Source organism: Carcharodon carcharias, chromosome 8 (assembly GCF_017639515.1).
Source record: "Carcharodon carcharias isolate sCarCar2 chromosome 8, sCarCar2.pri, whole genome shotgun sequence".
NCBI classification, from domain to species: Eukaryota; Metazoa; Chordata; class Chondrichthyes; order Lamniformes; family Lamnidae; genus Carcharodon; species Carcharodon carcharias.
This window is the reverse complement of record NC_054474.1, coordinates 14,721,323-14,735,217: the sequence shown is the minus strand read 5'-3', so window position 1 is coordinate 14,735,217 and position 13,895 is coordinate 14,721,323. Positions and strand designations below refer to the sequence as shown.

Here is a 13,895-nt window from a genome sequence, read left to right as displayed (position 1 = left end):
CCTTATCTTTTACACTGCTGTGCTGGGCTCCTCCATCACTGAGGATGGGGATATTTGTGGAACGTCCTCCTCCAATGTGTTGTTTAATTGTTCACCATCAGTTGCACTCATCGGGACAATTTGCAAGGAAGTACCAATGTCTATTGTGCTTGCTTTAGCGAAACAAAATAAGTGACATCTATTCGTTGGTTCATTCCCCTGGGCAATGTCTTGACCAATCAGAGTCAAGCTGCCTGGTTGAAATTTCAAACAATGCATGGCAGTTAACTGTCAGCCACCATTCTCTATGGCAACGCCTCCACCAATCAGAGTCCATTTGCTAACTGATCAGCATTCTCTTCTCACACAGGAAAAATATTTTGTTTCCCCTGACATTGGTATTTTCTTGCAAGATGTCTTGATGAGTGCAAGGCAAAAAGCTTTGACAAAAAATGTCTCTTTTTTCAGCAATACTCAAGTTCTGTACTACCAAAGGGTTATTTGAATTCCTATGTTCTTTACATAGTATCATGTTGTCTTTCACATTCACCTGAACAGTCAGACAGAACCCCATTGTGAGACTGCACCTTCAATAGCGCACCCTCACTCAGTGGATACTGCCCTGAAGTGTCAGCTGAGGTGACAGAGCCAAGCTATGGAATGGGATCACCTCCATAATGGACCGTGCATTTTTATGCTAAGAACCATGTGGATGACTTCCCAATGGGGGGGTCACCCACTGCTACTTTATCAGACTCAGGCCTTTCCAATCGAGGCTGATTCTTCAGTGTGGCGCTGAGGGAGTGCATAGTCAGAGGCACTGCCTTTCCAATGACTATGTGTAATCAGATGTGTAATCGCTATTTGAAGATGAGAAAGGCATTTCTCTCTGATGTCTTAGGCCAATATTTATTCTAAACCAGCAACTCCAAAAACACGTAATCAGGCTGTGAAAGGAGATTAAGTGGGTGGATAGAGCCCATGAGAGAGTAAAGTGTACATAGGCTGTTGGGGTTGGGGGGAGGGTGTGGTTGACATTCAAATCCCAGCATTTTGATAAGCATTATTTGTTTTTAAAGTTTAAAACATTCATCTGATGCATACTGTGTGTAATTACCAATGGATTGCAAGGTAACCGGCTGGATTTTCAAATGGGCAGGCAAGCGGCAGATGCAATTCAATGGAAAAATTCTAAGGAATTACAATGAGTGGAAAATATGGAAAGGGGTGGGGAAACAGCCGGAGTTAAGATTGCAATCACATAATTCCTCGAAAGTGAGTCTGCGGGCAAATAAGGCTATAAAACAGCCAATAACATTCCAGGATTTATAAATGCAGCATTGAGTACAGTGCAATGAGATAATGATAAACTTGTACCTGGTTCAGCCAGATAAAGAACTGTTTATAATATATTAGAGAAAGGACATTAAAGCCATTGAGAGCAGACAATATGAATTCAACAGGAGGATGTCACATGGGCAAGTACAAATATGAAGAGACACACTACATAGGATTTACAGCAGAGATACATTTTTGCCTAATTGGTCCACACCATTGCTCATACCGTACACAAGCCTCCTCTCACCTCTGCTTTGCGTCGTTCAATCTGCATGTTCTCCTGTTCCTTTTCCATGTCTTTACCTAGCTTCCCCTTATATGCGTCTGCACTAATCAATCTGTGCTCAGCTAGTGCATTCCACATTCTTATTAGGAAGAGTCTCCTGAATCCCCTATTGGATGTATTAATGATTATCACATAGTTATGGACCCTAATATTGGAATCCTCCACAACTGGAATCATCTTTCTATGTTGACCCTATCGAAACCCTTCATCATTTTGAGGACCTCTATTAGGTTACCCTCAGCCTTCTCTTCTTGGGAAAAGAGTACCAGCCTGTTCAATACAAGCAAGATACTGCAGCAACTGGAAACCTGAAATAAAAACAGAAAGTGCTGGAAATACTCAGCAGGTCTGGCAGCCTCTGTGAAGTGATGAACAGAGTTATTGGGTGGGATTTTCCATACCAGTCCACCAGTGGGGTCTTGCGGCCCCGTTGAAGTCAGTGGTCTTTTGGCTGGCTCGTTACATCCTCTAAGGCAGGACCCACCGCACTGGGGGTTGGAAAATCCCAGCCAAAGTTTTGAGTTGAATATGACTATTCTTCAGAACTGAAGAGGAACATTCTGATGTCTTCTGAAGAAGAATCATATTCAAGTTGTAGGACTGACTATTTTTCTCTCTCCCTCCACAGATGCTGCTGCCCCTGCTGAGAATTTCCAGCCTCTTCAATCTTTCCTGACAGTCCATACCTCTCAGTTCTGGTATCACCATTGTAAATATCTTCTGCAGTTCTTCCAACTGGCGCAACATCTCTCTGGGCCTAATTTTACAACCCAATCGCGGGGTGGGGGTGAGGCCTGAAAATGCAGCGAGACATTCAAAAGCCAATTGACTTTGATGGGACTGGAAAATCCTGCTGGTGGGAGGGGCTGTAAAATTCCACCCTATGTTCTTTTCACCCAACTCTGCTGCTACCTCAACTCACCTGCTGTTGAAACCCTCATCCATGCCTTTATTACCTCTAGACTTGCCTATTGCAACATGCTACTGGCCAGCCTCCCACATTCTACTATCTGTAAACTTGAGGTCATCCAAAACTCTGCTGTCCATGTTCAAAATCATACCAAGTTCCGTTTACCCATTACCCCTATGCTCATTGACCTACAGTTCCTGGTTACAGAATGCCTCGAATTTAAAATTCACATCTTTGTTTTCAAGTCCCTCCATTATCTTGCCCCTCCCTACCTCTTTAATCATCTCCAACGTTACAACACCCCCTGAGATATCTGCACTCCATTAATCCATGCCTCTTGAGCATCTAAATTGCTCCACTACTGGGGGCCATGTCTTCAGCTGCCTGGACCCTAAGCTCTGGAATTTTCTCCCTTAACCTCTCCGCCTCTCTGCCTTTCTTTTCCCTTTGTCCCTTTTCCAGACAAATGCGAGGTAATGCATTTTGGAAGGTCTAATACAGGTAGGAATTATACAGTAAATGGCAGAACCCTTAAGTGCATCAACGGGCAGAGGGATCTGGGTGTACAGGTCCACAGGTCACTGAAAGTGGCAACGCAGGTGGATAAGGTAGTCAGGAAGGCATATGACATGCTTGCCTTCATTGGCAGGGGTATTGAGTATAAAAGCTGGGAAGTCATGCTGCAGCTGTATAGAACCTTGGTTAGGCCACACTTGGAATATTGCAATTCTGGTCACCACATTACCAGAAGGATATGGAGGCATTGGATAGGGTGCAGAGGAGGTTTACCAGGATGCTGCCTGGTCTGGAGGTTATCAGCTATGAAGAGAGGTTGGAGAAACTTGGATTGTTCTCACTAGAGCGACGGAGATTGAGGGGTGACTTGATAGAAGTTTACAAAATTATGAGTGGCATGGACAGATAGATAGTCAGAAGCTTTTTCCCAGGGTGGAAGAGTCAATTATTAGGGGACATAGATTTAAGGTGAGAGGAGAAAACTATAGAGGAGATGTGTGGGGCAAGTTTTTTACGCAGAGGGTAGTGAGAGTCTGGAATTCGCTGCCAGAGGAGGTGGTGGAAGCAGGTACAATAGTGGTGTTTAAGAGGCAGCTTGACAAATACATGAATAGGGGGGGAATAGAAGGATACAGACCCTGGAAGTGCAAAATGTTTTAGTTGACGGGCAATGTGATCGGCGCAGGCTTGGAGGGCTGAAGGGCCTGTTCCTCCGCTGTACTTTTCTTTGTTCTTTGTTCTTTGTTTGCTCCATAAAGCCATCCCTTTCAGCAAGATACTGATCACCTGCCCTAATATCTCCCTGTGTGGCTCAATCAGAAGTTTTGGTTGACAATGTGTACTATCTGGTTGTTTCTCATTGCTGTCTGTGGGGCAATCCTGTGTGCAATTTGGCTGGCGCATGTCCGCTTTGCACATTAAGGTACTTCAGAAAGGTTATAGAATGCTCCGGAACATCTCAAGGTTGTGAAAAGTGTGACATAAATGTCTTTCTTCCTTTTCTTTTTTTTCACTTTGCAAGTGTAGATTGTTGTTGGGATTACATAGAAATCAGGTTCTGAGCTGCATCCTGAGTACACTTTACCATGAGGCTACTTTACACTGTGTATTGGAAGTAGTATAACATCATCCTCACTATCCTGTGGTGGTAACTAGCTCCTGCAATATTGGGGATGGTGGCATAGGGTGATGTTGCTGGACTAGTAATTAGAGGCTCAGACTAACGCTCTGGGGACTTGAGTTCAAATCCCAGGCACAGCATGTGGTGGAGTGTAAGTTTAATTAACAAAATATGGAATTGAAAGCTAATGATAACCATGAAGTGATTGTTGTAAAAACCCATCTGGTTCACTGATGTCCTTTAGTGAAGGAAATCTTGCCATCCTTACCTGGTCTGGCTTATGTGTGACTCCAGACCCACAGCAATGTGGTTGACTCTTAACTGTCCCTCTGAAATGGCTGAGCAAGCCATTCAGTTGAAGGTCAATTAGGGATGGGTAACAAATGCTGGCCTATGTCCCATGAAAGAAACATCTTTAATCTGAATAATCCTAATACTTTGACTCCAGTTTAAATTGCCTGATCGATTATTCCAAACATTAGGCATTTGTGGTTTATGTCCCAAATTGAATCTGCTAATTTGTATCTACAGTCCTATGGCCATATAGTCAGTTTTCACCATGACTACACAACACTGGCTTGGGTGTTGAGGGCACAGTTTCAAAATTAGCAGCTAACACAAAACTAGGAAGTATTGGGAACTTTGAGGAGGATAGTGTTAAACATCAAGAGGATGTAGATAGGCTGATAGTGGATGTAGATAGAGAAAGTGGTTAATTAACATATGGGATCCTAGGATTTACAAATAGGGACATGGAGTACAAAAGCAAGGAAGTCATGAGGGGTCTGGACAGACTAGATAGGGAGAAAATGTTCCCATTGGTGGAAGGATTGAGAGAACCAGACGGCACTGATTTAAGGTAATTGGCAAAAAAAAGCAACAGCGAAATGAGGAAGAAAATTTTTACGCAGTGAGTGGTTAGGATCTGGAATGCTCTGCCCGAGAGTGTGGTAGAGGCAGATTTAATTGTGACTTTCAAAAGGCGATTTGGATAATTATCTGAAGAGAAAGAATTTGCAGGGCTGGGAAAGGGCAGAGGAATGGGACTAGGTGAAATGCTCTTGTAGAGAGCCAGCATTAACACAACCAGTTTTCCAGCCTCCTTCTGTGCAGTAACCATTCCATGATGATTCAATAACACTCCTGTGAAAAACCTTGGAATGTTTTCCTGCAATAAAGGTGCTATATAAAGACATGATGGTGTTGTTGTCATACGGAGACCGGAACTGTGCAGTGCACTTGAAGTGCTCTTTACCGAGCCTGTGTCCACTGGAGAAGAGACGGCTGTTTGGACCTTAAATAAAAGTTTTTAAAACTTTAAAATGTTTTCACAAGAAAAGATCTACGTTTCCTCTTGTTGGGGAATGTTGTCACGGAATGAGTAAGGAGTGAAGTTAGTTTTACACAGAGTGTTGTTGGCACATAGAATGCTTTGTCACAGGGAGTGGTTGGAGATGAAACCATTGCTGCTTTTAAAGGAAAGCGGCTATAATTTGAAGCAGAGAAAAACACAGGCTATGGGGAAGAGCACGGGACGTTGGGACATTTTGCGGATTGCTCCAGCTAAGAGCTAGGTCAGCCATGATGAGCTGATTGGCCCCAAACTGCGCTATAAACCTTGGTGGTTCTGTCTGCAAATGATTGAAAGTAATGGGGGCTCATTTGACAGAAGGTTGAAAATTGACACTGAATGGGTGCAGTACCATTAAGACATGCTGTTTGAAAATCTGGTTTTACCATGCCAATTTTGACCCTCATTTCTGATTACCATAATTTGAACTGCCTGGAGGGGCTAACCCAGAAGTTACAGGTTTAGGACTTGGGTGCTGATCAAACGTGGAGCAGTAAGTGTGGGCTCCTTGCACCCACTTCAGCTGTAGGTGTGCAGTGCTCTGATTGACGGACAGCAAGATGTTTCACAATGGCTCGGGAACAGGGTGAGAGGCTGCCCAGGTTCTCAGATGCGGCACTAGAGGTCCCGATGTGGAGATAGAGGAGGAGGAGGGATGCCTGTACCTGCCCTCCTGTCCCTCCTCTCCAGCAGCAGGTGTGGCTCTGCCTGACATCATCATGTCCTCCTCCCATCCCTTCCCTTGGCCAAAGGAAATCCTCTAGCAAGATGGCCATGATCAAGCCCCCTTTCTCATGCTGACCCGTAGACATTCTCTAAAATGGTGAAGTAGTACAGTACTTAATCATTTTAGGTGATGTCCAAATTTCCAGAATAAATGTTGCTGGAAGGTTGGTGAGGTTTTGACAAAATCTCTCAGTAAAGTCTCCTGATGTGTTTCAAAAGTCCTCTTCAAACCTGCAGCAATTATTGGACAATAAAAGGCGAGAAACCTTTAAGTAACCCTTAAAATGGCCATTTTACTGATGTGCACCTGGTTGTGGTTTGGAGGGAGCGTTTGGTCAAACGCTATCCACCAAAATGGCATCCAGCCTCCAGCTAGCAGGGCACTTGATTGGCAATCAGCCTCTTACTCATCCTCTGGGCAGGTGGACTTCTTTCGCAAGATGGCGGCTTCCTGTAACTAAGGGCTAAAGCAGCTGGCACTTCAGCTTAAGACCTCATCTTGGCCACCTCAGAGGCTCTTTACTGTATAGACTTTCTGGGGAACGTCACCCCCAGGTGTTTCAAGCTCTACTCCTGTGCGCAATAGACAGACAGGTTCAATCCTTGGCCTGTGTTAATTAGAGGCGGGAATCAGCAACGCAACTGCTATCGTCCACCTGGCTACAAATAGTGCAATGCTAGCTGGCAAGCTGCTGGGGTCTTCTGTAGCCTGAAGAAATGCACAGGCATGTTGAAAAGGGCCAGAAACAGCAGGAGTGGTAGTGACCTTCTGAGGAGTGGCACAAGCAGTGATCTCTCTGGTCTCTGAAGAGAAAAGCCTTGCATTTATACAACACCATTCATGACATGAGAATATTCCAATGCACTTTGTAACCAATGCAGCACTCTTGAAAGTGGAGTCACTGTAATAACATAGGAAACACAGCAGCCAATTTGTGTGCAGCAAGCTCCCACATTCAGCAATGCGATCATGACCAGATAATCTGCTTCAGTGACATTGGTTGATGCATAAATATTGGCCATGGACACCCTCTTTGAAATAGTGGCATGGGATTTTTAAAATCTACCTGAGAGGGTGAATGGAGCCTTAGTTTAACATCTCACCTGAAAGGTGGCATCTCTGACAGTGCAGCACTTCCTCAATACGGGCACTGGGTGTGTCAGGCTGGATTTTGTGCTCAAGCCTCTGGGAGGTTGGGGATCTTGAATCCTCCACCGTCGGAGGCAAGTGTACTACCCACGCAGCCACAGCTGACATTAAGTAAGCTCCCACTCACACCATGATACACAGCAACAGTTGCTACCTGGGTGATCTATTGCTGAGCTGCTTCTGCTTTTCTGATGTAGCCTTGGTGAGGAACCACATTACAATAGGCCCCATCCACCCACTGGGTCAAACAGCCCTCTCCCCACAACAACAAAAACTTATATTCATATGGCCCCTTTATTGTAACAAAATGATCTGAGGCCTTCACAACTTCGCTCAGCATCTCCAATACTTTTAAAACAAACAGGAGGGACACGTTTAGGAGGTTCATACTTGTATTGGAGGCAGTTCAGGAAAAGTTCACTAGGTTGGCTGCTGCTACGCGTGGTTTGTCTTCGGTGGAAAGATTGAGCAGGTTGGGCCGACACTCACTGGAGTTAAGGAGAGTGAGAGGTGACCGTATTGAAACATGTAAGATCGTGAGGGGACTTGACAGGGTGGATGTTGAAAGAATGTTTTCCCTTGAGGTGGAATCTAGAACTGGGGGGATACAGTTTGAAAATAACAGGGTTTAAGATGGGGATGAGGAGGAATTTCTTCTCTCAGAGGGTCGTTAGAGTATGGAGCTCTCTTCCTCAGTGAGCAGTGGAGGCTGGGGGTCATTGACTATATTCAAGGCTGAGTAAGGCAGATTTTTGATTGACGAGGGAGTCATGGGGGCGCAGGCAGGAAAGTGGAGTTAAGACCACAATCAGATCAGCCGTGAAGTTATTGAATTGCATGCAGAGCAGGCTCGAGGGACCATATGGCCTACTCCTGCTCTGATTTCTGTTGTATGTTCTAAAAGCATTTTTTTTTTCCTAATGCCTCAACCATAAAAGGTGATAGACTTTTAAGTAGCAGTAAAAATGGCCTTTTTACTTACAAGCACCCGGTCGGGGTTTGGAGGGAGCGTTAGATCAAATGCTGGCTACCAAAATGGCATGGGGCCTCCTTAATTGGCAGGGCACTTAATTGGCAATCAGCGCCTTCCTCACCCTCTTGGCAGGTGGACTTCTTTTAGCGAGATGGCGACTTTCTGTATCCGAGGGCTAAACCAGCTGGCACTTCAGCTTAAGACCTCATCTTGGCCACCTCAGAGGCTCTTTTGCTTAGGGCAGTGACCTGGGGATGGGTCTTCAATTCCCGCGGAGCCCAGGCCAATCTGGAAGGGCTGGTAACTCTAACCCGCCCGGAGTGATCATCACTAAAGCAGAAGGCACTCGGCGTTAGGTGCAGGTCGAGGCCGATTGGGAATTCCCCGAACTGAAGGTCACTGGGTTGGGGGTTGAGGACGAGAAGAAAGATTTTTTTTTTTACACAGCGATCTGGGATGCGCTGCTTGGAAAGGGTGATGGAATCAGGAACAGTGGGCCCGAATTTCATGTTTGGCGCGCGCGCCGGGGTTTGTTGGGCACAGGAGCGGACGTGAAATGCGCTTCCGCCCGCGATCGGCCCCCGAGATACAATTTCACGCTGGCTGGCCAATTAACGGCGAGCCAGTGTGAAACACGCACTGAGAAAGCCTCAGCGCTGCCCAGGGGGGGTGAGGGTTGGTGGGGGGGTTGGGGAGGGGGGAGGGTGGAAAGAGGGCAGGCGCCAACAAAAGTCAGGATGCGGCCGGGCGCTGCCAGTGAGCACCCTGAAGGCAGACAGCTGCCTCAGGGAAGCTGCAGACCCGGACAGGTTAAACGGCAAAGGGGAAAGAGACGCCCCCAAACTGCGTCTCTATCCAACACATTCCAGCACCCGACAGCAGAACTCAAAAAAAACCAATCAGTCACCAGACATCATTTTTTTTTTATTATGTTTCACCGCGGATATTTCATCCTGACCTTGGATGAGGTTTGGTTAAAATTGGGCTGCCCGCCTGCCTGTTTGGCCCACGTGACGAGCTCAAAAATCTCACGGGCAACGGAACATCGTGGGCAGTCGGGTTTTCGATGGGCTTAATCGGCCCTTTGGTTGTCGGCGGGCGCAGCACTGACTCCCGCCCGTGCCCGCCGACCTCCATGTTGCTCACGTCCGCGGTGATGTCGGGACCCACGCCCGACGGCATTTCGGGCAATTTCACGTGCGTTCGGGTCGAGCGCTTGCCCGTCCGACCAACATAAGATCCTGGCCAATAGTAACTTCCAAAAGAGATCCGAGTAAACACTTGAAGGGGGGGATGATTTACCGGGCGAAGCGGACAAAGAGCCGGCACAGGCATGATGTTCCTGTGCTGTATCATTCTATGATAGGATGGCACTTTGACGAACTCCGATACGTAGTTTAATTGGAGGTCAGGGATTGGGAGATCAGAGGCCAGGAACTACAGTGGGCCTCGGGCCTCCTGTGTATGCAATGACCCAGGTATGGCCCACACACACATGTGCAGTTCATGGTTTTTCACATCTTTAAGGTCGGGAACCAGCCCTCCATACAGAAAAAGGAGTAAAGCGGAACAGCGTGAAACAGGTGACCTGAAGTGGAGCGCCATTCGGGAGAAGATGTCTCAGGGAGCAGGACACCGGGAGGGGGACAAGGAGAAGGTCCCAAACCAAGAAGAGGGTCCCAAACCAGGGAATGGGACAGAGACAGGTTCCAGAAGGAAGTCCCAAGTTAAGGGACAAGGATAGGGATCTGAAATAGATACAGTTAAGTAAAGTTCAAAGAGCAGAAAAATAGACTGCAAGTTAAAGACAGATATGCAGGGAGCAGACTTGAAGCAAAGTGGGCTCAAGTAACCCCAGAAGATCCAAGGAGGCAGTCAAAGGTTGGTGACTCCTTCCTGTGGGCCTTTTGGAGCAGCAGTGCTCTGCTTGGCATGGCCGAAGATCTGAAAGTGTGTTCGGGAGGTGAAGCTCGAGTGTATTTGGAGATCCAAGAGAAAGGAATCTCAGAAGACAAGATTGAAACCCAAAAGGTGGGTCCTTGTTGAAGCCATCCGAGCGGGAGTGACGTTTGGAGAGAATTCCAAGGCGAGTTCTTCAAATGTGGAGATTGGAAACCCTCGTCAGAAAGACAGAGTTTCAGTGAGACTCATTGGCTCACAGTGTGAAGAACCTCTGAGTGGGCTGTTGAGAAATCCATAGAATCTGCTTTGGTTGCATCTGTCACTTACTTTGGAATGTGGTGCGTCTGTCCACAGTTCGCCAGTCGGGTTACATGTACTGCATACTTAGCCTGAACATTAGAGCATAAGATGGATATTGGGCATAATCTTAGGCCAGCAGGATTTTACAGTCCTGCCAAAGTCAGTCGAATTTAGAATGGTTCACCACATTTTGTGGCCCTATCCCCACTGCGATGGCGCCATAAGGTTCCAGCCATGGTGAATTGTTTTGTCTTTCTGAATTTGCAAGTATCTGTAAAGATTGTTAAGCTGAAGGGATAGTGAATATTTGAATCATTTTCTTGTGTTTGTTTTGAGATCTTTCCAACCTTTCTGCATGGTGTAATATGGTTCATTTTCCTTGTTTAATAAATGTTTTATTCTTTGTGTTAAAAGTTCATCAGCAGACTCCTGTGAATTTGTTCAGTAACTTTACCTCCACGGCTTCAAAGAAAAGTTAAAGTTAGGATCCATCGAGCCAGGTTTCACTCTGAGATCTGACTTGTCCAGTACGAACATCATAAGATCATAAAAACATGTTGTCCCTTCTTGCTGTGCCCAGATAAACACAGAGATGTAAAAGCAAAAGTACATGTTGTTATAGGTGTGCTACTACACACTTCATGCCAATGCAGCTCTGAGACTGTTATATTATGGAGTTAACTCGAGTTAAAACAGACACTGTGTCACTTAACCAAGTAGTGACTCATGCTGGTTGCCTGTGGTTTGCCTTTTGCCAGACAACCATATTTTCCACTGGTTACTGAGCTGCTTGGATGCTGTTTGCCTACTCCACCCTCACCACTTGCACGCGAGGATGATAAAGAACTGTTTGTATTTGTATCCCTTTCAACAACAAAAACACAGAAAATATCGGGCCTTTCTCAATCCCGTGGCAAATATGGGTCAGGAAAATAGGGGAGAAGAAAAAAACGGGGAGGTGTATGGGGCTCATAAGCCATCACCCATCGAGATCCAACCCACAGTCTAGGCTGACACTGCAGTGCAAATTCGGAGGGATATTCCTGAGGGGCCTTGACAGGGTGGATGCAGAGAGGGTGGCCTGAATCTTTACCGCGTCAGGCGGGCTCGGGAGCTGAACGCCATCCGCGATTGGCTTCGCGCCGCCATTTTACGCGGGTGAGCCAATTAAGGCCCACCCGGCGTAATACGCGAGCGGCAACGCTACCTGTGCGGGGCGGGGTGAGCAGGCAGAGTCGCGTCCAACGCTCACGCATGCGCACGGAAGAGCTCCTCAATCTCCCTGAGGCACGGAGCAGCCCTCAGGGAGATTGAAACGCTTTCGGGAAAAAATAGACGGATGTCATAAAAATTTAATGAAACGTGTCCTCCCCCTCCTGTGACTGAGATGGGACGTGTTTTTATTTTTCAGAAAAACTTTTCATTTAATTCGTAAGAGCTTTAGGAAGACTCCATCCCGCTCATGGATGAGGTTTCCCAAAAAGTGTCAAAGGCCACTTGGCTTTTTCACCTGGCTGCCAGCCGTAAGGTTGGACGGGCAGCGTAAACCTGAAATTAATCACTTTGTTAATGGCCTTAATAGGCCTATGAATTATCGGCGGGCGCGCAGCCGACTTTGGCACACGCCCGCCGACCGAAACATCTGACTGAAAGTTCCTGGCCAATGCTTCCTCTTGTGGGAGAATCGAGAACTAGGGGGTCACTGTTTAAAAATAAGGGGTCGTCCATTCAAGACAGAGATAAGGAAAAAAAAAATTCTCTCAGAGGGTAGTGAGCCTTTGGAACCCTCTTCCTTCAAAAAGGTGTTGGAAGCAGAGTCTTTGAATGTTTTCAAAGCAGAGGTAGATAGATTCGTGATAAGCAAGGGGGTGAAAGGTTATCAGAGGTAGGTGGGAGGTTATAGTCAGATCAACCAGCATCTCATTGAATGGTGGAGCAGACTTAAAGGGCTGAGTGGCCTATACCTGCCCCTAATTTTGTATGTATGCATGTACGTATGAGTTCTGTACCGGCTGCTCGATGATATCTATGCTACAGCAGTGTACTCCCAATACCATCAATACCAATAATGAGTTCTAATCCCATCACTGAGAATTTGGTTGCAGTATTTTGAAATAAATCTGGAAATAAAACCCAACTGGTTTACTAATGGCCCTTAATGGAGGAAACTTGCTGTCCGTACCCAGACTGACCAATATGTGACTCCAGACCCACACCAATGTGTCTGACTCCCAGCCACCCTTTAAAGTGGCCCAGCAAGACACCCAGTTTGTATCAAGCCTGCTGCCAATAAGGTGCCTGCTATTAATGGTTAAATAAGGCCCACCATCACCTTCTCAGGGCAGTGAGTGATGGGCACTAAATGCCAGCCTTAGTGATGATAAACTACATCCCCTCAATAAATGTCTGTCATCTCAGGTTGAAGTATAGGGTCCCACAGCCACTGTTTTGAAGCAGAGTAAGGGAGTTCTCCCTGGTGTCCAGGTTAATATTTATCCCTCAACCAACATCACTAAACCAAGAATTCTTTGGTCATTTTTGCATTGTTGTTTGTGGGCACTTGCTGTGCACAATTTGGCTGCCAAATGTTTCCTGCATCATAGCAGTGACTGCACTCAAGAAGTACTTCATTGACTGCAAATCACTGCGGGATGTCCTGAGAGTGTGCCCTGAGCTCAGTCCCAATATGCAGGGGACTTGCAGCCCACCTACCCTATTAAAATAAATAATCAAGGGTCAATTGAGCTTGTTAACAAGCCAAATGACTGTGATAATGTGCTGCCAAAGGCATAAAACGGTTGGCATAGACATTTGGGTGGGAGTGGGCAGCCCGGTTTTGAATGAACCTTTAAAAGGGTGGTAAGTAAGGGGAGGTACTATCTTTGGGGGGGGTTCCCTTTGCGAGTCGGTGGGGGGGGGGAAGCTCCGCTAAGACAGCAACCGACCTTTCTTCCTATCCACCAGCTATGTTAAACACAACACCCACACCCCACACCTCTCCCCCCGCCCCCACCCTAAACTGCCCAAACCCTCTCTGCCCTATGTCCTGGATTTACCTTGCTCCGGGATCCATGGTCCTTTTTCTTGGGCCTGCTTGCAGTCCCAGCAGCGTCCACTAATGCACCCTTGGCGCTACTGGGACTTGCTGGAGCTGCTGGCCTCTCAGATTGGCTGGCAGCTCCTGAGAGTGGGACTTCCCAGTGAGTGGGCAGAAACCTGCGCAAACCTAACCCGGCCACAGTGTGTTAGGGTTGCGGGGTGGGTTGGTGTGGAGCAAGCCGGCTCGACTTTGCTTCCGTTCTGAGGGGGGTGGGGTGCCAACCCCCTCCACCCCAACACGCTGC

General features: G+C 46.8%; 1 protein-coding gene across 1 annotated transcript in view; it reads left to right on the top strand.

The window, feature by feature from the left end:
• cdx1b (caudal type homeobox 1 b) overlaps window positions 1-13,895 on the top strand; it is a 47,534-nt gene that overhangs the window by 31,270 nt on the left and 2,369 nt on the right. The window lies entirely within an intron of this gene.